At 42.6% G+C, this 22,800-nt stretch overlaps 1 long non-coding RNA gene across 1 annotated transcript in view; it reads right to left on the reverse strand.

Moving 5' to 3' along the window:
- LOC125935699 (uncharacterized) overlaps positions 1–3,570 on the reverse strand; it is a 51,047-nt gene extending 47,477 nt beyond the window's left edge. The window contains exons 1-2 of the long non-coding RNA XR_007461765.1: positions 3,136–3,570; positions 2,368–2,501 (exon numbers count right to left, since the gene is read on the reverse strand). This is a non-coding gene — a long non-coding RNA (uncharacterized LOC125935699). The remainder of the gene's footprint in view (positions 1–2,367; positions 2,502–3,135) is intronic.
- Between the last annotated feature and the right edge of the window lie 19,230 nt (positions 3,571–22,800).

A 22,800-nucleotide genomic window follows, 5' to 3' on the forward strand; every position in this document is an offset into this window, starting at 1 on the left:
GGGGAGGAGCAGAGAGAGAGGGAGACACAGAATCTGAAACAGGCTCCAGGCTCTGAGCGGTCAGCACAGAGCCCGACGCGGGGCTCAAACTCACGGACCGTGAGATCATGACCTGAGCCGAAGTCGGACGCTCAACCGACCAAGCCACCCAGGCGCCCCCAAGGTATCTTGTTGTTTTAATTTATACTACTTTGATTATACCTAAGGCTCTTTTGTAGTTCTTTCTTTCCTATTGTCCATGTCAATTTTTGCTTGTGGGGGTTTATCTTTTCTGAATTGACAAAAACAACTCTTGCTGTAAGGGAAGTGTTGATTCTTTATCTAGAACATATTTTGCAAATATGTTTTCCAGTTTGTCCTATGCCTTTAATGTTTTTTTGTTTTTTTGTTTTTTTGTTTTTTTTTTAGTATATACAGAAACAGAAGATCTCTATGTTGTCAAATTTATGCACTAATTTCTTCATAGTTTCTGCCTTGGAAAAGGCTTCTCAATCTAAAATCATACATTTTTTCCTACCTCGATGGCAGTTTCACTTTTATATTTCAATTTTCAATCCACTTGGGATGTACTTAAGTGTATAATGGGAGCTAAGGTTTCAACTGGAAGCGTTTCATATAAGCAAAGTTATCCCAGCATTATTTATTAAATCATGTTTCCCCCCACTGATTTGATCATCTTCATATTTAAGTACAATTTATATTTGGGTTTGATTCCAGGCTTTTTATTTACTTCCTGTGATATGTTAACCCTGATTCCAGTCCCGCCCTCTTAATGCCATGAGCACCCCAGGAGCACAGACGGTAGAGTCTGTACTCCTGTCTCAGCATCTCCCTTGGGTACCAGGGGACTTGGCATCAGCACTAAGGCCTCGTCACTTGTTCCCCTCTAAGTAGAAAAGCCATGATTCTGGGCCCCAAGTCAGAATGCACAAACTACAAACAGAGGCTTCCTGCAATTATGTGTGTGTGCGTGCATGCACGCAGGCATGCGTGCTCGTGCGTGTATCTCAGGGCCAGTGCTCTGTATCCCGTGGTTCTCCAAATCAGAGAGCCATTTTCTACTTGTGACTTTGTTACCGAATACAGAATCTAGAATCTGAGGCTGACTTAGTGGCTGTTCCCATTCAGGGAACCCTTCCTCAGTCAAGAAAAGTTTTGCTCCATTTACTGTGAGGTTTTGTGGAGATTATGCAACCTTCATTTTCTCTTAAGGTGTGCAGGTCATGAGGGATGTGGAAAAACATGAGAACTCCAGACCTACGCAACTGCATGTGTAGAAATTTAACATTAATCTGGGGAGTCGGAGACTGAATTTACTGTTCTTTTAAATCCCTGTGAAATATTCATTTCTGAGCAATGTATGGTCTGTCAAGTCACTTAACCATACAAAATGAAAGAGAAAGGTTTCTTTTATCATAAAATGTTACATCTGGGGGCGCCTGGGTGGCTCAGTCAGTTAAGCGGTTAAGCATCTGACTTCGGCTCAGGTCATGATCTCACAGCTCGTGGGTTCAAGCCCTGCATCGGGCTCTGTGCTGACAGCTCAGAGCCTGGAGCCTGCTTCGGATTCTGTGTCTCCTTCTCTCTCTGACCCTCCCCTGCTTTCTCTCTGTCTCTCTCTCTCTCTCTCAAAAATAAATAAACATTAAAAAAAAAACCAAAAAACATTTAAAATGTTACATCTGAAGTGGACCCTGGACATCTTCTAGCCCAACCTCCTTGTTCTTACAGATATGGAAACTGAGGCCTAGAGAGCTTCTATGACCCCCTCAGGAGGTCAGAGCCAGGACTGAAAGATGTGTCAATGGACTCCACTCTGCCGCCACCCCTCTGCTCAATATATGGAAGTTAATTAACTCAAGCAATGCCATCTATCACAGTTGTATTAAAGTCCAAAACTCAAGCAAGGACCTAAGCCGATAGTGGAACTGTTTTTCTAAGTCATCAATTTAAGTACATCTTGGACTGAGAAAATACATACTATATGTAGCTCTGAACAAACCCTTCCCCAACTCTTTTTCTTTTTCTTTCTGTTTTACCTCCTCCCTGCTTACTTCTTTCTTACTCCGTCTTCTCCCTTGCTCTGGAACCTCTCCTGCCTGCCAGAAATAAACTTCGCCTCACGGGCATCTCATTGAAACCCCCATGGCACGTTTGGCGTCAAGGGATGCTCCTCTCCTGGGTAGGAAGCCATCATTAGCAAGCTGTGACGGGGGCCCCAGAATTCAGGCAGGAATAAGGCCAAGTGACGTGGGTAAAAGTGAAACAGGACACGGACGTGCTTATGGACACAGATTTCCACCCATGTAACCCAGGACTTCAAATAAGCTGGATTCAAAGTCCTCTCCTGCCACGCAGTCTAGTTACCTCTGAAAAGGAAGACGACAATGACTCCATTGGCTCAGGCAGAAAAGGGGACCAACGGGGCTTCTGTGCACAGCAGTGGATGAATGTGAATCCTGGGTTCATGTACCTTCTCATATTGGTCTTTGCGCCGTCTCCTTTTATTTTTGACAAGGTAACAAGTAAGTACCCAGAACTGGCTGATGAAAACAAAATCGCAGATACTAATCTACTTGTAACCCAGCCCCGCCCGCATGCAGTAACCACCACCCCACGTGCCGTGCTTTTCCTTGCCTTGAATTTCTTTTTATATGGTCTTACTGCATCTATATATTCATGAAAAGCCTTTTTTAAAATTTTAGTTATTTTTAACATTATAAAAATGGTATTCTATGATGTCTGAGCTTTTCTTCAAAATAATAAGGGAGGGGGAAGGGGCTAAGACATACAGAGGAAGCAAGATTGACTAAGAAGAAAGCTAAGTAGTAGGTACCTGGAGGAAATCACAGTATTCTTTCTGTTTCTATATGTTTAAAATTTCCCATACGAAAAACTGCTGAATATTTTATTGCTAAGAATCATCCGTGTTACTTTTTTAAATTTCTGATAATATTTCCTAAGGTGAATAGTTCACAGTATATTTGAAACATTTTTGAATACAAGAAATGAAGCAAAAGGAGATTTTTGATTCACTAAAGAATCCAAAGTGACAGTATTTCCCTTCTTCCTCTAGACCACAGTTACGTACCTCGATTTTCTTCATGCTTCCCCCCAGTTCTGCCCCCAACCTACCTCCCCAGTATTCCATGAAGCGGATCCAGTTCACAGTGAGCTCTCTGGGCACAACTCTGGCAATTCCACTGGTCTCACTGTATCTGGTTCTTAGTCACCAAATTCTCAGCTTCCCAAGGTGTGGCTGTCCTATTAGGTACCTCTTCCTTCCCTGGCCTCAGGCAGCAGAGGGACCGGAAGAGCCTGAAGGAAGGAAAAGAGGGTGTTACTTGTTTGTGATCAAATCTCCAGAGTTGCTTTTCCCCTTCTGCTGCTAACAACCCCACTTCTCTAGGCCCTACGTGTGAGGGCCCCCTTTCCAGAAGCTGGGCCCATTTGCAGCTCAACGTGCAGTCTTTCATGTAAAGACCCCCCCTCAAGTCAAATCCAGAGAAAATGGAGTATATGTCTCTCTTTTGACTTGATCGGTGACTTTTCTGTCCTTTTAGGCTTTGATCCACAAATAGAATGCCACTTTCTTTTTTATTTTTTTTTAAATTTTTTTTAGTGTTTATTCATTTTTGAGAGACAGAGCATGAGCAGGGGAGGAGCAGAGAGGGAGACACAGAATCTAAAGCAGGCTCCAGGCTCCGAGCCATCAGCACAGAGCCTGACGCGGGGCTTGAACCCACAAACTGTGAGATCATGACCCGAGCTGAAGTCGGACACTCAACCGACTGAGCCACCCAGGCGCCCCTAGAATGCCACTTACAAATGTACTTCTAGGCTGCACTGAGATTGACTTGCTTAGAGACTGACCAATGCCCTTCTTTCCAGGGCACCAAGTTCGTTGCTTGTAACCCGAAAATGCTAACCATTGGTTCGGCATTGGTTGCCTATTACGTGCCAGGCACCGTGATAGGCTTTGCGTATATGATGACACCTCAGATGGAGGCTCTGCTCCAAGACCTCCCCATTCACTAGGAATGCAGCAAAGCACACAAACAAATGTAACAGAAGCACTTGCACCCAGGCCACAGTATGACTTCCGCGGGCTCTAATACATGTGCCTTCATTGGCCAACTTGCTACAGAAAAATACCAAAAATTATATTTTTAATTTGTACATACTGCACAAAGATAAATGCATTAATATTTCATTAGAAACATTACTTCTAATTTTAAAAGAATTTAAAACATTTTTATGACTTCCTAAAAATATCATGGGTCCTAGCCTCTCCATCTCCTGTGCCTACTGAGAAGCACTGGCCCTGCCTACCATTTGTATTTTCTCCCCTATTTGGGGATAACTCAGCCCCACCTCTTTATTCCTTCCATCTCTTTCTGACAATAAGAATCCCCTTATGATGATAGGGGTGCCTGGGTGGCTCAGGTGGTTAAGCATCCGACTTGGGTTCAGGTCTTGATCTCATGGTTTGGGAGTTTGAGCCCCACAATGGGCTCTAGGTTGAGAGCTCAGAGCCTGGAGCCTGCTTCAGATTCTGTGTCTCCCTCTCTCCGCCCCTCTCCCACTTGTGCTCTGTCTCTCTCTCAAAAATAAATAAACATTAAAAAAATGTTTTTAAAGAGAAAAGAATCCGCTTATGATGATAAGTCTCCATTTGGTTTCTGTCCACTGAACCTGTATGTATCAACAAAGAATAGCAATGAAATCACATTTAAAAGAATGTATTTTTCATTTATCATGACAGCAGCCACAGATATGTCAAATAATATTTAAAGTTTATTGAGTATTTTTTTAACGTTTATTTTATTTTTAAGAGAGAGAGAGAGAGAGACAGAGGGTGAGTGGGGGAGGGGCAGAGAGAGTGAGGGAGACACAGAATCTAAAGGAGGCTCCAGGCTCTGAGTTGTCAGCACAGAGCCCGACGTGGGGCTTGAAGTCACAATCCATGAGATCATGACCTGAGCCAAAGTCGGAGGCTTAACCGACTGAGCCACCCAGGCACCCCTAAAAAATGTATTGAGTCTTAACTGTGTGAGCCACACTAGTTCACATGTGTTAACTCATTTAAGATGACCACCCTATGGGGAGAGGGGATAGTATTGCCATTGCCCTTACTTTATAGATGAAGAGACAGAAGCACTCAGAGGTTAAATAGCTCATTTGGGGCCACACAACTAGTGAAAGATACAGCCAGTATTTGAACTTGTCAGAGGCCAGGGCCTTAACCACTATGCTAGATGACCTAGGACACAATTGTGTGGCACATCTCTCACACAGGCTATTTTCTACACAATTGTGAATTTTCCACCCTCTATAAACCTGCAGCCTGCCAGGAGCCCATCCGTAGCCCCGGGCGGGGAACCTGCCCTTGGGGTAAAATTTCCAACTTTTTATAGCATTAAGCTGCCAAGGGGACTCCTTTAATACATGAAATATTCCTGTTTCAGGGACTGAATCAGGGAAACACAGTAGCCGCACTTTCCCTGTGTGCCCTCGAGCTCCTTCTTGTAGCTGAACATGAGCCAAATGAATGAGAAGCTGTGACGTTCCCACCCAGTCCTACTTATCTCCTAAAATGACTAATGAGATTTGAGGCCCCCCTGGACCCCTGCATTGTTCAATGGCTTTAGGACCGGGATTACAGCCAGCCGGCACCTCCTGGGTTGTGCCCTCACCAACAAGGCAGACTCACACAGAAAAAGAATTTAGGTTAAAAAAGACGGTATGTTAGATCCCAGGCCCACGAAGCCAGAACAATCCTCGTTTGCCAAGCAGAAATTTATGTAATCACAAGACTAAAGACACTTTTAATTTCCAAAATGTTATTGCAACCAGCACAATCATCCTGCCTAGGTAAGTGCCAAAATACTTTTTCCCTGAGTCCTCCTAAGTGCTTTGAGTTGACAGAAAATATCCTCTTGAAATTACACAGTTAACTCCAGAACCATAGCTGTGCCACCAGAGAAAGAAAGACAGGAAGGAAGCATTTCAGCTGAGATGTACATCATGGGGGACGGGAAGAGATAACATCCTGACCCATATATACAGTTTCTGGCCCAGAAAATATTATCTGCTTAATGATAACTGTAGCATGCACTCAAAAGCAAGCATGGAAAATCATCATGTTTTTATGTAGGGAGGGGCAAAGCCTGAGAGCTTGTGATTTTTTTTTTCCACTCATATAGCTTGAAGCCAACAAACACGTTGTACTGGATAATATCATATATACTTACAGAGGGGAATAAATGAAAGCTGACTCAGAAGAGCCCGTTAGACTGCAGCATTTGGGTAACCAGTAATGAGCAGACAGATAAAAAATCATGTGACCACCTAATACAACATTGACTCTTTTCTTAAAAAGAACCAAAATATTATCTATTGTTAAAAATAAGCCTCAATTCCATGGCCGTCTACCGTAAATCGCTGCCTCCGTGTAAAGAAATCCTGATCGCTTAGTCAGATTTCCTGGAATGAGAGTCCAGGCAGAGGCAAATGCTTGGGTCAGGGCATGTAGATAGGTGACAGATGGTGGATTTTAGCCTTTCAACACATAACCGTAACCTTATGCACTGTCTGAGTTTATTTTCAATCCCATACACAAGGGCTTATTGTTTATAATAAGCTCTCCTCCAAACCCATTTCCAGGAAAAGATTCTCTGTGTGTGTCACCCTCTATCACTTCCCAGGCTGCACAGTGACCATGAGGGCTCCAGGACCCAGGGCCAAGCGTCAACTGCCAACAATTGGTGGAGGGGCTTGAAATTTCCCGTCCTTGCGACTATTTATATTAGTGTCCTGTCTAGTCTAGTCTCAGATGCACCTTGGATGCGTTACTTAGCATTTTCAGCCTTACTTCTATTTTCTCACCTGGAATGAAAACCAATGCACATTTCACCAAGGCATCTCTAACTTGTTAGAAAAAGAGGGAAGGAAAGAAAATTTTGTCTCACAGGTTGGGTTTCTATCTCAAGGTGGGAAAACTCAGTAATTTATACTCAAAAGTAAACAAGCTACACTCACCCCCAGCCTAGGCAACGTGTAAACATTAAATGGGCAATTCTGATTTTATTCTTGGTACCGTGTTCATGTTCTGAGTCAACTCTCGCCTTCTCTCTACTTTGAAACTGATGAACGCAGGCCCCTGATTCCATCCGAGACCATGTAATTCCACTGGGCTTTCTAGAAGGCTTGGGGTCAACACAGGGACATGAATTTGAATGAGCACAAATTCTAGCTATATGACTCCAACTAAAATGTGAGGCAGAGAACAGCTCTGAGATTCGTGAACATCAATTTACTTGGGGAGAAGCTGGAGAAAACTTTGAGTTTGGTCTCAAAATAGCCTGGACAATTTTAGTTTTCTGACAGCATTTGGTGGCAAGCCTGTTAAAGAACACCATCTTGAAATTTCCCATTTGTGGGCTGTAGATAGCATATCATCTGGACGCACCCAGAGCGTCAGAAGCATTAATCACCAAGGCACACCTGGCATGGAACAGAGATGTGAGGAGAGGATGAGAAAGAGTTTTAGATGGACCCCCTACCTTCTGTGTCCTCCACTTCTGCCTATTTGATTAGTCAACAGCTTGCCTGATTGCTCACTCAGAGAGGCCCTAGGGTACAGTGGTTAAGAGCACAGACGCTACAGTTAGGAGGACATGTTTCTGAATCTCAGCTCTGCCGCGTACTGGCTCTGTGACCATGGACCAGTTCCTTAACTTCTCCGAGCCTTAGCTGTGTAGCTTGATACGTATGCCAGGACTGGCACAGGGCCTGCACACTTGGGGACTCAGGGCTCTTCCTCTCTTACCCTTCTCTGTTCACTGAGCATTCATGGATGTATGCAGAGTACTCAGTCAGTACTCACAAACCATTAACTTATCTTTATTACTGGTGGCCCAATGATGATGAGCTTAAAATTATTGTTGTTATCATTATTCTTGGGAAAAGGCCATGTAGAAGTTGCTGTTTCTCATTCTAGTTATCAAGTCACTTCAGCGTAGACAGTTGTGTTCTGGACTGAGCTATCTGGGAGGCTTGGCAGATGTCAGGCTAGGGGTCACCCTTTGTTCTCACATAAGAGTTGAAACCTGGCATTCTCTGATTTGACAAAGTATGAATGCCTGGCTGCTCTTGGCAATGGCATTCAAAGGTGTCAGTCCTATGTACCAGTCCTGTATTTATAATGGGATTCTTTGAGAGCTGAAAAGAAACAGGAATCAGAATCTTTATTTCAGATATTCCAAGTTATTTGAACATCTCTGAAATACTGAAATCTTTTTAATTGAACTGAGTTAGCAGGAAAAGTCACTGGAGTGAAACCCAAGAGGAACTGCCCCATCAGGTACATTTGAGTGCCTTAAGCTTAAGAATAGGGTCAAGATTTTCCAGGAGGCAAGGTGGTCCAGCCCTGATACTGCCTCTTCCACATTCAGTCACCATCACACCATGACCATGCCCAGTGGCAAATGGCTGAGTATGTGAGAAAAGAAGACTGATCACAGACACTCATCTTGCTGGAACCCGGCTTGGTATGGCATGGGGCCCCATGCCTGAGTGGAACAAGGCATTCCAGGGAGAAGCACTCTTCTTCCCTGCCAACCCCTCCTGGCCCTTTTGTCTACACTAGACTGATGGACTAATGTTTTCAGTAGTGACAAAGCAAGAGCTGGCAGCTTCTCCCATGAGTGACTGTGTTGGCCTGTGTGACTGAGGTTCTTGGCTTCTCATGGGCAATGGCCAGGAAAGAAAGAACAGACTTCTCTTCTCAGTGAAAACAGGGAATTGGAATTATTATAATTTGAACATTCAAAGAAATGGGAGGTTATTTCATATTCCAAATTGATGAAGCAGGATATATCAGTTATGCCCAGGTACATTTGAGTTGACAGCCTTCATAACACCTGTTCTAAGTTCTTCTGCAAATCCCTAAACTACAGATGGGTGAAAATTGAAAATCGCCAAGAGCTTACATCTTAGGTAGAGTTGTATCTCTTTACTGTACTGTCTCCTAGTCCAGATTTCCAAATGAGGAATGGACTAAAATGGAAGTTACCTTATCTTTTGAGCTGGGCAATTCATTTCCCTTTGGTGACTAATTTCTAATCCCTTCCTCCCCCCAACTGGACCTTTGGCCAATTTCAACTAATTATGAAAACTTGTATCAGTTTCAGGTTCCTGGTCTTCAGAGACAAAAATGATGTTGTATCAGAATGATCTTGTCATAGTATTCTTAAAGAAAAATCCAAACTAGCTCACTAGAAAAAAATATGGTAAATATTCTTGGAATGGTACCATGAACACATCAAGAACCAGGACCTTCTTTCCAGTTTTGCTTAAAATAGGCTCAAAGGTACCATCTACACTGATTGGTTGTAATGCAAATTTGTCAGGTTTTCTATGACCATAAAAAAAACAAAGGCCTGGGGTGGGGAAAAACCTTTCTTTTTACAGAGAAATGTAATAGTAGAATTGGCAATTTTATAATCAGATCAATATAGCATGTTTTACCTGATAATCTCAAAGCCATTCTCAACATCAATACTGAACTTCATGACACTGTCAGTGGGTGGAGAAGTGTCAAACATTTGCTCACCCATTGTGTACCTTAGCTTTCATTGTTTGCAGAACCTGAATTGAAATTCCTATCTCTCAATTTATCATTCCCACCGGCACCCCTACATCAATCTTCTTGGCTGGGTTGAGTGGACGGAGTTTAGGGGAGGGTGTGCATCTGGGTGACTTGCTTGGTTGGTTCAGAGAATTTGGCCTGGAATTGGGCTTGAGACTGAAGAGACACTTTCCCTCTGTGGCCCTGAGGAACTTCAGTATGATAACATTTTTGAGCCTTTCAGACTTCTATGAGACCATTGGGTAGGAAGGCCCAGCATGGCCACCATGCCATCAAGACATTGGACACTCACCCATTTGCCTACGAAAAGTCTTGAGCATGTGGAATTTAAGAAATAAAACAGACAAACAAACGAAGGGAAAAAAAGAGAGAGAGACAGAGGCAAACCAAGAAACAGGCTCATACCTATAGAGAACAAACTGATGGTTACCAGAGGGGAGGTGGGTAGGGAAAGGGATTAAACAGGCAATGGGGACTAAGGAGGGCACTTGTGATGATACTGGGTGATGTATGGAAGTGCTGAATCACTGTATTGTGCACCTGAAACTAATATGACACTGTATATTAACTAAGCGGAATTTAAATAAAGTTAAAAACAAAAGTCTTGAGAATCATGTCTACTGGGTACCCATCCCTGAGTTTTTTAGGGGATTTGGGTTAGACACATGGATCTTAGCAATGTTCCAGAACAAACCTTTTGTTTTACTGACAAGTAAACTAGCCCAAAGTCATTTGAACAGCAAGTCCATGAACAAGATTATGGTTTCATCATTCCTAATGTTCTTTCTATCATCCAATTCTTCCTTATGTAAAAACAAGGAGGATGTGATTTTCTCCTGGAGGGGTTCACAATAATGGGATGGGGATGGTGGCGGGGGAATGAGACTTTGGGCTACTGAACAGTGGATATCTCAACATGACAATGTGACAGGGATGTAGGAGAGAATTAATATATGCTGAGCACCTGTAATGTACAAAGGATCTGACTATACATTTTCTCACCTAATCCTTACATCGAATTTATGATAAATATAATCTCTCATTTTATTGGAATGGAAACTGAAGCTCAGGTTCTGCATTCTTCATTAGCATGTGCATGGAACTGTACCTATCCTTACACCTACTCCTCTGAGGACCCAGAATCAGTGGACTCCCAAAGGGGAGCGATTTAGTCAAAGGCTGCTTGGAAACATAAAGCCTGAACTGGGGTATTGCTCCTGCTTAAGCACAGAGAAGCCTCAGCAGATGGAGGAAACACAGATGACCTCCCCATGATTCTGTCACCGCCCAGAGAAGACTGGAACCAGTCACCCACCCACTAACTTGCAGTCTCAAATATAAATTGCCTAGAAAATTGAGCATGCTAAAGAGAAAATTTGCATCTTAAACCTGCAGTGGCCCCATGTAGAGAGGGTGTATTCTGGGCAAGGATAGTATATAGGGTATAGCTCAACACAGTATATGGTGGGGAGCTCCTGAAGGTATAGAAGACACTGACATCCGTTTTATGAGTTTGATCATTTGATGTAGAACCAGAACAGGCATGAGTACAGCGGTGCAGGGATGGAAAGCTAGACATAGCTATATACAAGTGTTGAGGGAGTCAGGCAGGACAGAGTGAGGACAGGTAGGGCAGGGTTAGACATGGTGAGTTTAAGAAGTATGATTTGAAGCAACGTAGTTTAAAGGACATGGCTTGACAGAGATCAAGGAGAAACTCTTTAGGGAAGGTGTGAGGGTGAGGTAAGGAAAAGCCCATGCTTAGTTGGAACAGAGACCACAAAACAGAACCCAGTAGCTAGAGAAGAGACAGTTTGGTAAGGAGTTTGTTAGGAAAGTTATAAAGTCGTAAACTCAACCACATTAGCCTTAATCACCTACGTACGGAATCTTCAAACTCCTCAAGGATCCCATTCCACTTTGAATAGCTTTACATAAGGACTCTGGCATTGTCGTGCTCTCTTTATGTATGGGATTCTGAGTCAACCAGGAAAGAGGAAGAGATCTTGTCAGAACTGAGATTTTACCATCCCTTTCCCCTAAACAAAGAAGTTAAAAGCAACAGATCGACCAGATTCGCATAAACACCGAATCTGAATTTTATGAAGGAGCTTCAGAATGCACACAGACTATCAATTAAAATGTGCTGGGGAAATTAGGCCACTAACTGTCAATGGGCATGAATTGCTCCCTGAGGAATTTCCATTAGATTTAAGTTTGATGAGATGTTCCAACACTGGATCCAAAATTTTTTTTAACTCTTGGTTGCTATCAAGGTGGAAACTGGAATTGGCATTTAGTAAAATCTCTCGTGCAGTAAAAAGGTGAAAACATTCTTCTTGAGCAAGCTTTGAACAAATGGAGTGACTTACAGGCAGGTGCTTCAGACGGAGAGGGCACATATTCTGTTTAATAATATAAGAGACTTGGAATAGGTAGCAGGCTCATTTTGGCAAAAATAATGTTTGTTGCCCGTTTTTTTTTTTTTGTTTGTTTCTGACTTCTTCTAGAAATGGATGGACAGAAACCTGGATTCCTGGGGAATTATCAGGGTTGTCACACACAGTGGTGCAGGTTAAACCCTAAACAAAGGTGCCCAGAGATGGGACAACTCTGAGCTGAAAGCCAGTATTCCTCGTGATTTAAGTTCCATGAGGATAGGGGCCTTGAGATCTTGGTTCCTTTCATAACTTCTATGTTTGCAACAGTCCCTGACGTATAGAAGTTCCACGAAAGTATGTGTTAACTGAAAGAATAAGGAAATTAAGTGGTCTCAGCAACATGGCGTCAAGCTGGATGATCATGAAGAAATGTTCAGGAGGCTACTTCCTCAGAAAGATGCAAGGCCACTACCAAGGTATGTGTATCTGGTACACAGTGTTAGGGTTCTGCCCAATAGCTACGAAATGGCCAGACATGGCCAGTGTAGAGAAGCCAGGAGTGGTGGCTTGGGGGGAGTGTGCTCAGGCCAGGCTCCCCCATTTCCTTACCAACCATATTCATGTTTTGTTTCAGGTAGGAATGTGTCTCTCTAAAATCTTTGCTTTTCCAGACTATAGCAAAGACATGGAAATTCATTTCAAGCCGTTTAGATATAATTAAAGGCCTGCTACAGATTTCTGGGAAAGTTTTGTTTTGCTGCCTCAGATGTCATCTCTTAGTCCTTTTTTTAATCCTTTGAGCCCTCAGACATTCCTTCTTTCTGCTGAGAGCAAAGACACTGAGTATGGAAAAGAGGCAGCCGTCTTGTGACCATGAGGCAACAACTATGAGGCAAAAACCCTACGTCACAGATAGAGGAAAGAAATAGTGAAGGAGACTGGAACACTTAAGAGCTTACAGAGCCCTTGGGATGGCTCACTTCCAGACTTTTAATGTGTGAGAACAACACCCCTCTTTCCACTTGGTTAAACCACAGCAGTAAAATTTTGGTTACATGCAGCTGGGCCCAATTCCTAACTGATACAATAAGCAACCACCAGGAATGTAAGCCATGTAGAGATGCTCAGAAATACTTGAGGAGGAGACAGGATTTCTGGTATCCAATATGGAGACTTGGAATAAGATTGATGGATATTCAGGAACATAGTGATTCCTCAGGAAGCAGGAGGACTTGGGTGACAAAATAAAGAATTTTCCAGCAGTGAAGCTTTTGAAGTTACTGAAATATACTATGAAGATAGTCTGTGGACTCTCAAATATGTGTTTTTGGGATTTCCATTCTGACAACAGCAGAAATGACCTCCTAGTTGAGCAATGCCTGAAAGAACCATCTGTCCAGAACTTCATCAAGCTCGAGCTACAAAGATGTGGTACAAACCAGTTTGAGAACTTCACATTCCTTCTGTTGCCTAATGCCACTGAGCCAAAACGAGCCAATTTATTTTGAATGGGTTGCTGTTAATTTGATCTCCAAATTACCGGTTGGTAATTTTAGTGTCCATGATCTAAAAGTACCTCATGACGGTAAGGAGGAACAGTTGATATAATCACTGTCATCAAAATAACAACCTCATTTCACATGTTAACACCTTGAGTCTGTTGACACTATTGATTGACTGTGCTACACATCTATTCTGCTTTCCACAACACTCGTGTCAACTAGTGTCCTGAGGAGCTGTGGGCTCTTGGAAGCATATTTGGAGACTTTTTCTGCCCTTAGCGTCCATGTAGCTAGAAACAACAGGGAGGTGTTGATTGGTAGGTATATTTTTAGTCGAATCACTTCAACGCCAAACAGGGAGTGCTTCAGGCAGTAAGTAGTGAGATATATCGGATTAGGACTCATAAATTTTGTTTAGGACTCCTCCTAGAGCTAAGTGGCTGCCATGGCATGGCTATAGGTATGTGTGTTTTGGTGGATGCCCTTGGGTGGCCCACTTTCATATGAAAAAAAACAACTCGTTACTGTGGCAGAGTACCACCTTTATTCTGTGGAGCTCCAAAATTTATTTTCCAGAAGATACGTTTCTCGGTTCACATCTCTGTGGAGCAGTGAGACGTCCTATACTAACCAACCCAGCCCCCACCTGCTCCCAACAAACACAACACACACACACACAAACTGAAAGTCAGTTTCAATACGAGGCCAGTTCTCAATTACTTTCATAGAAGGGTCACAAATTTGTGAATTATATTCAGGCATGCAAAAGTCAACATAGATTCTTTATTTTTTTCTTCTCTCAGATCTTCTCTTAATCGAGAGGGCTTTTTTCTCCACAGGCAGCAGAGAAGAGTTAATGTTGCTACTCCAAGGTTACTGAGTCTTTGTTGTTCCTTGGATGTTCTAGGCCTGACATGATGGGACTGTTTGGATCTTGTCTCTGTTGCCCATTCTTGTCTCTAGTGTGACCCAGCTTACCTCATTTGCACCTATCACTTGAAGTAGAAGTTGTGACTTCTGCCGTAGCCTCCTGACAGGAGGACCCGGCACCATAAAACAACCTCCTTATTCCCTGTCCCTCTGTGGCTCAGGGGTCTACAGGACTTCCTGATTCTTCTACTGAGACACATGAGGGTTCTTCAGTTCCATGTGGACCAAGAAGGCCACCTCCAGGCTTTCTGAACCATGCAGGTGGCGCCATGCTGTTCCCATGCTAGGCTCAAAACAGGGAGCTCCCCCTTGAAGTGATTTTGAACTAACTAACATTTGTCTTGAGATGTTTAGGTTGTATCAACCTGCTGTGAGATTTTCTCAAGCCTTCTTCCACTGGGAATGTTGACCTTGATGGTGAGGTTTTATCCCTCAATTCTGGAATCTTTCCTCTCCTTCCTCTCCCTCCCTGGACTCCTCTCACTGGAACATGAAGGGCTTTCTTACTTTGCCTTTCAGTCAGATGAAATTTATTCTTACATCATATCTTTCTTCTTCTTTTTTTCTAGGTCTTATAAATAAAGCTCTGGAGTCCAAATTTACCAGACTTGACTCTAGATAAGTAAAGGGAAGCTTTACAAAGTAGAAGGCTCTTCCCCCACCCCACCCTTAAATGCTTGGCTTTCAAGGTTATTGTCACACTATTGACTCAAAACATTAGCTTTTCAACTTAGAGGGAAATGATAACCTCTGACTTTAAGTGTCTACCCAGGAGTGCCTGTGTGACTCAGTCAGTTAAGCATCGGACTTCAGCTCAGGTCATGATCTCACAGTTCGTGGGTTCGAGCCCTGCATTGGGCTCTGCGCTGACAGCTCAGAGCCTGGAGCCTGCTTCGGATTCTCTGTCTCCCTCTCTCTCTGCCCATCCCCCGCCTGTGCTCTGTCTCCCTCTCTCTCAAAAATAAATACACTCTTAAAAAAATTTTAAGTATGTATTTTAAGTGTCTACCCACCCTCTCTTTCCCCATGGCAATCAACTGTAAAGGCCAAAGGAATTTAAGGAAACAGGATTTGTTAGGAATTAATATCTAAAGGGAGGAGGAAGAGAGACTAGTTTAATCTTTTAATAATATTCTCCATTGAGCTTATGGGAGAGCCACTTGCTGCCTGTTAAGAATATACCAAGTGCTGTGTTAAGTGTTTTCTCTTGCTTTTCTTCATGTGTCCTTACAGCTCCCAAAGAGGACTTTGCTTATGAAGACACTAAGGCTTATTGAGATTATTGATCTTGCTGAAAATCACAGAACTAATCAGCAACGGAGCCAGGATTTGAGCCCATGAGTTCTGCCTTAACAATTCGCAGAATTAGTGACGGTGACACTGTGTCTCAGGGAGGACAGAGGGGTGATGACAAGGAAATCCATACCATGTCCAAGAGCATGTACCACATATTTCATTAAGCCTTGCTTTCTCGTGTCTTTCACTAACATTCTCATGCCCTTTGAAACACATCTGGCAAACCCAAGTGTTGCTCGGTGGAAGAGAAAAACTGGCAAAAATTTGGCAGAAGACAGAAGGAGGAGGGTAGAGAATGTTCACAAAATACCAGTTCCTAGGAAATGTACTTCATCTTCCTGGTTCAGTTCATTAATTTTTTCACCCACAACATTTTTTTGAAAAGGATTTTAATGAGACATTTATTGGAAGTTGGTTAGAGGCCTACATGGTAAGTGCTATATTTTTATTGGTTTCCTTTTTATGAAAAGGCAAGACCAAAGTACACGGCGTTCAGAAGACATTCTTAAAATGGGAGGCATCTGAGTCACAGAAGTAAAGTTATATTCTCTAAGCTTCCGGTCCCATAATATCTTTCTTTAAATACGCTTTTGTCCTGCAGTTTCACTTTACCAAGATCACAGGATGATTCTGTAGGAAGAAGAGAATCCATCTGACCTGCCTACACCAGCGTCCCTGGAACTCATTTCTTTTCACACCCCAAGGAAATCATGTTTGAAACAACAGAGGTGGCAGGAATTTGGAAAAAAGAGAAAGTCCAATGTCCTCTTAAAAAAAAAAAAACAAAACAGGAAATCGTGTATCTTAAAGTACAGATCAGTAGTGGAAGCCCATATTTCAATACCGTCATGTTTTCTCACCCATACCACCTGTACGTTAGTATAGGCACTATTAGGAAGAAAGAAAAACAAATAGTCAAACTTGTCTCAAGATCAATGACAAAATGTTCCAGAACAGTAACGAAAACCATTAAGATCGGTGGGTGATGCATATGAAAACCCCTTAGATTATTTAAGAGAGGTTCTTTCATATAATCAAAGGGGATTTCGAAAAAGATGAAGACTCCAAACAAAAACAAAGAAGGGAACTTCAAGAGAAAATGGAGCAAGAATATTATACGAGGAAACAAGAAGAGTTTTAAATACATAAAGTAGAGGAAGATGAAGGAGTCAAGAGGGCTGTTAGGAGAGAAGAGAAGAACTTTTTTTTTTTTTTTAAGTGGAAAGACGGCTTGAGAAATGAAATGACTTCTTTGTCTCAGTGTGTGAAGCAGGATACACGGGGACAGATGCCAGAAACAGGCACATTTCCCAAAGGAGGAAGAAATAGAAAAGAAAATTGGTTTCCTGCCAGAACAGGTGGAGTCTTGACATGTACACATCTGACAGGCAGGATTCTGAAGCTTTCCAAGGGTCTGACCAGGCCAGTCTGAGGTTGTCTCTAAGACTTCAGGGCAAGGCTCTGCGGAGGAGGCTCAGTGAGATGGTTTCAAATGTTTTTGGACACATGAGAAATAGCAGTGGTGGGTAAGAAAAATCATGGAGTGGCCTGCTATTGAGCACAAGGCTGAAAGTTGGGCTAAACTCATTCAGAGCTCATGGTCTGATATTTTTAACCATCCATTTTGGGAAAAGAGCCAAATGTCTGGTTAATTTCAGGTGGCAGCAGATATTAACTCACTAAACTCCCTTTGACCTTCTCAAATACTGTGAAAGCTTTATTGGAACCTTTCTTTCTTTCTTTCTTTCTTTCTTTCCTTCCTTCCTTCCTTCCTTCCTTCCTTCCTTCCTTCCTTCCTTCTTTTTTCTCCTTCTTCTTGGTAGTGGTGGTACTTGTGGCTAATAAGTGGGTGGGTCTGAGATAGGGAAAGAAAGTAGGAGGTGTGGGTGAAAAGTTGATGTAAAATGTTCCTACAGAGTTTAGAGTTCTGTTTTGTTTGTCTAACCAATTTTTATAATAATCTGTGACTGGTACTCTGTAAATAGCACACTTACCTAATCATAAAAATGTATAAATAATCATCTAAGCTGGATCTGGGGTAAAATCATCAAAGCAAATAGCAAAGCCTTGAGAATAATGTTTCTGACCCTGCGATAATTGAGAGGCAGTAGAGAGTTGTAATTACAAGCATGGGCTCAGAAATAAGGCTACTTGTTTGTGAATCACCATCCTACTTATTGACTCTGATATTGGGTACTGAACTACACGATCTTGGGGATCGAACCTTCCAATGCCTTAATCCCCTTAGCTATAAAGCAGGGATAATAATAGCACCTCTCTGTGACACATCTATCATTATGCATCTATCACACTGTTTCTTTTCCCTCCTGGGAACACAGGAAAACCACATTTCCCATTCTCTTCTTTCATCTACATGCGGCCCTGTGACCAGTTCTGACTACTGGAATGTGGGCAGAGGTGGAAATGACACTATTGAGCTGGCCCCTCAAGCCTCCCACAAGATCCTCTATGCTCCTTCTCTCCTCTCATGGCTTGCCTGCCAGTCACAGAAGATCCAGGATAAGATTCTGAGACCCCTCAAGCTGGTGCTGCCTCCCCAAACCATGGTGTGAAAATCTGCTTGCCAATCATGTTATTGACAGTGATGTAAAGAAGAAATAAATCTTCTATTGTACGAACTACTAACATTTGAGGATGTTTGTTATAGCAGTTACTCAATTCTAATACTGTCTCAAAGTACTAGTTACCCATGACTAAAAACTATAGCATAAAGTTATTATAAAGATTAAATGGAAAAAAAAAGATTAAATGAGTTAGTATAGGGGCCCCTGGGTGGCTTGCCAGTTAAGCATCCGACTCTTGATTTCGGCTCAGGTCATGATTTCACAGTCATGAGTTTGAGCCCCATGTCAGACTCTGCAATGGTACAGAGCCTGCTTGGGATTCTCTCTCCTTCTCTCTCTATGCTCATATTCTCTCTCTCTCTCTCTCTCTCTCTCAAAATAAATAAATAAATAAATAAATAAATAAATAAATAAATAAATAAATATTTAAAAGAAATAAATGAATTACTATATATAGGAACTATCACAACATTATCTGGTACATGATAAGCTCTCAGTAAATATTATCTCGCATATCCGTAATCACTATAGATTTGGCCAGTTAGGTATATCCAAAACACCACCTGGTCCATTAACTCTAAGAAATACTATTTGCACCTTCTCAGTAAATGGTGATCATGGACAAGGCACCTATCCCTCACAGTTGTTAAACCGGTTCTAACATATGTTACAAATAATCACTTTGGAGCAGACTGGGCAAGACCGGATGTTTGAAAGGTTGGAAATCTGCAAGAACCTCTACGTCTCAGGCATTCTGGCTGCCTGGAGATACCTTTCCATAGAAACCTAAGATTCAGGTGAACAGCATGACTTTAAGCAAGATTCTCATCAGGACTTGTACAAAAGAAATCTCACAAACTGTTTAAATACTTGTGCTGTTAGGTTTATCAACAGTATATGCAAAGGGCTTAGCCCAGAACATGCTCGGTAAGTGCATGCTAGGTACCTAATAATAGCAGCAATAATAATCTAACAAATAGTAATCACACTATTATTTGAACACTTGTTTCTTAGAATTTCAAGAATGTGTCTATTGTATGCTTTCTACTTTGGGCTCTTTAGAAAGTGATTTTATAGGCTCACCTGGGTGGCTCAGTCGGTTAAGCATCCAACGTCAGCTCAGGTCATGATCTCACGGTTCATGAGTTCAAGCCCCACACCAGGCTCTGTGCTGACAGCTCAGAGCCTCAAGCCTACTTCGGATTCTGTGTCTCCCTCTCTCTGTGCCCCTCCCCTGCTCATGCTCTGTCTCTCCTTACCTCTCTCTCTCTCCCTGTCACTCTCTCTCTCTCAAAAATAAACAAACATAGGCACCTGGGTGGCTCAGTCGGTTAAGCTTCCAACTTCGGCTTGGGTCATGATCTCTTCATTCACAAGTTGGAGCCCGGCATCAGGCTTTGTACTGACAGCTCAGAGCCTGGAGCCTGCTTCGGATTCTGTGTCCCTCTCTCTCTGCCCCTCCCCCACTCGTGCTCTGTTTCTCTCAATAAAAACTAAAATAAAATAAATAAACATAAAAAAATGTTTAAGTGATTTTATATCCTGATGCAGCTGTGGCTTTGCCTGTTATGTAATGCCATCTTTTCTAACATTTCATCTAATTTTTCCTTAGTGCAGTCAGAGGCTATCACTTGTTCTGAGGCTTGCTCGACCTAATGAGGCTAATTGGTCCCTGCCCTCTTTATAACATCCTTGACTTATTTGCCAGCTCCACACTTGGGTATTATTGAGTATCATGGATTAGATATGCAACATTGCACAGAGATCTCAACAATAATTAGGCAGTAGGAGGTGATTTAAAACAAAAAAAAAACATTAGTCTCAGCTCTAAAATTCCCCTTCTTTATTAGGTTCAGGTCAATAGATAAAGACCTTAATGTTCCTTTAATGTGGAGATGAGCAAACCTGGCTGCTTTTAGGTTTGGCAAAGTGGAACTGGCGATTTTTCAAGCATTATATGGCTGGCAACTTCTGAGATGTATTCTGCCAAACGCTTTCTCCCCTTAACCTCTAACTATGTATGTATTTCGAAGGGAATTTAAAGCATACATTTCTGATTTATTCATACTTAACTGATCAAAGTTGCGGTGTTCGTCTGGATCAACACTTCCAGGTTCTAAATTCTGTTTCTTTGACCCGGGAAACCCACAGAGGCCAGCAACCATCACCTCCTAGAGAAAAAACAAAACCCGTTGTCTGCGGCTGGGAAGAAGCTAGCTCACATCTGTGTTTCAGACAATATTTAAAGTGACTTTTTCCCCTTTGAATTCTCAGGGAAGGGTCAAAAAAAGATACACATGTTTCCAAATCTCTCTTCTGATATCAACACGAAATGGGAGAAGCCCCAGAACACCTCAATGAGAGAGGTCTGGGGGTAGCAATCAGGATGGAAGGGTGTAAGGGAGGTGTCTAATCCCCGAGCTTAGTTTTCACGGCACTTTACAAAAGACTAACACCAACTGTCTATATCAAGGAAAAGACAGGGGTGACAGGGAGGGGAGGATGGTGGGGAGGAAATATCACAGTAATGGGGATTCTCGGTACTCCCTCCAAGCCACTCTTTGGTGACTGCTTCTGACCTGACGACACCACCCTAGGGATCTGGTATCTTCAGGGCTCCAATTTCAGAAGCAAAAGGAACCACTAAAATACTGGCTAGGCAAAGAGTGACAATAAAAGGCAAAGCTTTCCTAAAAGGGTATGGACATCAAGCATACCAAACTCAGGCTGGTTAAATGCCCTGGTTATTCTGCCGTGATCCATTTTTTCCCCAGCAACTTTTTATAATATTGGCTCTTCTCCCAAAGATGACAAAGCATCATGTGAGTCTGCACAGAGGACGTTCACTCGGCAAATATTCCAGGGAAGGCTTGTCTCCTAGAAAGGCAGGTTGAAAAATTCAGTCAATTTATTTTGGCTGCCTATTTTATAGAACAGGATGAAGTGGTCTTACCTCAAAAAGATAGGAGGTCGCCTTGGACTGTCATAAAAATCATTAACAGTGCAGACCTTTGTCAGTTTATAAACCAGGTTTTTTTTAAATGTTTATTTATTTGAGAGAGAGAGAGAGAGAGTGAGAGAGAGAGACAAAGTGTGAGCAGGGGAGATGCAGAGAGGGAGAGAGACACAGAATCTGAAGCAGGCTCCAGGCTGTCAGCACAGATCCCAATGTGGGGCTCGAACCCACAAACCACAAGATTATGACCTGAGCCGAAGTCAGACACTTAAGCGACTGAGTCACCCAGGCACCCCTACCAACGGGTTTTAAAGTAATGTTTAAAAGATTTACCTCCCCTTCTACCCCCAGAATAGACCCATGGACAACAGGGTTTAAATTTATAAAAGGAAAATGTTTAAGATGTCTGCTTATCAGCAACCACTGAAAGTGATTACATTAGTTATAACTTCCAAAGACAAGTATTTTGTTTTGTTTTGTTTTTAAATAAAACCAAGTACGGCGGACAGACTCTAAAGATGGCCCCACAATTCTTAGTTCTATATTCCTGGGGTGCCAACCCTGTGTAATCTCTTCCTCTTGTGCATGGGTACGACCTAGAACTTACTGCTAACTCAACAAAATAGAGCAAAAGTGATAGGTTATCACATCAATGATTGTGTTGTATTATGGAAGACTGCCTTGCTGGCAGATCGGTCCACACGGCAAGGGGCTAAGGGCAGCCTCTAGGGTAGCTTCCAGCTGACAGGTGCCAACAAGCCTGAGGCCTCAGTCTTACGAATGCAAGGAAATTAATTCTCCCCAAAATATGAGTGGGATGAGAAACAGATTCTTGCTCAGTTAAGCCTCCAAATGAGAACCCAGTCCAGCAGACCCCCTGATGACAGCCTTCTGAGACCCTGAGCAGGGCACCCTGCTAAGTTACGCCCAGACTCCTGACTCATAGAACCTGTGAGGGAATAAATGCGTTTCATTTCAAGCTGCCAAATTGGTAGTAATTTGTTGTAAAGCAATAGATAACTAATACACCAAGGGTCTTTCATAACTGTTCCCGCTACTTTGAGGTTTCATATTGACGCAGTGAAACACAAAGCCGAGCTCTGTAGTCAACTGATGTTATAAATGGCTCAAGCAGCCACAACTTCACCACTGCCAACTTACCACCAGAGTAACAGGAGATAAATGTTTTGCCAGGGATATGCCTTTTCCCACCTTTTGGCACAGTTAGAGAAAACCCATAGTGGGGCTACTGGTGGCTCCTGGTCGGTTAAGCATCTGACTCTTGATTTCCACTCAGGTCACGATCTCATGGTTCTTAAGCTTGAGTCCTGCCTCAGGCTCTGACCTGACAGCATGGAGCCTGCTTGGGATTCTCTCCCTCTCCCTCTTGCTCAAAAATAAATAAATAAACTTAAAAGAAAAAAGAAAGAAAGAACCCATAGTGAATGATAATGTGTTCCTCAGGCCTTTGAACACTGTGTGGAGACATGCTTTGTTT

This window comes from Panthera uncia (assembly GCF_023721935.1).
Source record: "Panthera uncia isolate 11264 chromosome A1 unlocalized genomic scaffold, Puncia_PCG_1.0 HiC_scaffold_17, whole genome shotgun sequence".
Classification (NCBI taxonomy): domain Eukaryota; kingdom Metazoa; phylum Chordata; class Mammalia; order Carnivora; family Felidae; genus Panthera; species Panthera uncia.